Source organism: Argentina anserina, chromosome 1 (genome assembly GCF_933775445.1).
Source record: "Argentina anserina chromosome 1, drPotAnse1.1, whole genome shotgun sequence".
Classification (NCBI taxonomy): domain Eukaryota; kingdom Viridiplantae; phylum Streptophyta; class Magnoliopsida; order Rosales; family Rosaceae; genus Argentina; species Argentina anserina.
Window position 1 is genome coordinate 21,804,182 of NC_065872.1, and position 1,222 is coordinate 21,805,403.

General features: G+C 40.8%; 1 non-coding gene across 1 annotated transcript; it reads left to right on the forward strand.

Annotated features, from left to right (window-relative positions):
• Positions 1-361: 361 nt before the first annotated feature.
• On the forward strand, positions 362-467 carry LOC126805353 (small nucleolar RNA R71). Its single transcript, XR_007674024.1, has one exon. It is a non-coding gene; the product is annotated as a small nucleolar RNA R71 (small nucleolar RNA).
• Positions 468-1,222: the final 755 nt, after the last annotated feature.

Sequence of the window (1,222 nt, forward strand, 5' to 3'; positions counted from 1 at the left end):
TTCAACTCCTCTTTAGTCATTGCACCATGGACAATTCTCAGTTGTGTGGTCTTTGAAGGAACAAATTCCACATGCTTGAGTGTCGATGCTCGAACCATTGAATGCCTTGACTAGAACGTCAAGCTTTTTCTCTAAAGTAGCCATTTGATTTCTTGCATCAACATCATACACTCCACGGCTCTTGCTTCCTCTCTTCTCCTTGGACCTAAATTGGCGATTGTTGTCGGCCAAGTCATCAATCAAGGTGTAGGCTTCTTGACCGGTCTTGTTCATGGATGTTCAGCCACATGCCAAATCCACCATGCTCTTATTAGTGGTGTCGAGTCCTTCATAGAAGAATTGCACCAAGTCATCCAACGAAATACCATGGTGAGGGCACTTCTTTTATAGTTCCTGAAATTCCTCCATGCCTCATAGACTGAATCACCATCCTTTTGAGTGAAGTTTTGTATCTCCCTCCTTAGTCTTTTCGTGAATTGAGCAGGGAAGAATTGCTTCAAGAACCTCCTAGTCATTTCGTCCCATGTAGTGATGATTCCCGCAGGCAGAGAGTACAACCAACGCTAAGCATCGTTCTTAAAGGTAAATGGAAACAATAGCAACCTCAAGCTATCTTGAGACAGATGAAGAATCGATTGGAGCTTGCAGATATCCAAGAACTCCCTATCGACTCTATCACCGAGATGTATGTCAGTCTGTAGTTCTCTGAGATCCAATTTTGGTCACATGCACCAGGGTAATAAAAGAGCGTGCCCCTTACTCAGGTGGACTTAACCTTGGGTGTTAGACAAATTTCCAAGTGTTAATAAAAACCGCCCTCAACCTCATGCAAACCCGAGATCTAGCATGAAGGGTTATGGCTAATATTAACAAAAGGGACTTTACCTATTCCTTTCGATTTACAACCTACAACAATCATTCACTCAAGCCACAAAACAATACCCTAAGATATAATTACTATACTTACAACGAAACAAGATAAGAATATACAAATGTCCAATATAAAAAGTGAATTCGAAATTAAAAGTTAGGGATCCATCTTTATGGATCCCCTGCAACGGCACCATTTGATCGGTTCGATTACTCGATATCAATGTTAACCCTGTAAACATCGTTAGTAGTATCAACCAAGAGGGTATTGTTCACAAACCGGGGATCCACCAGAGTAAAGAATCACAAACATTTAACAATGAATTCACAAAGAGATATAAAGATCTTGATA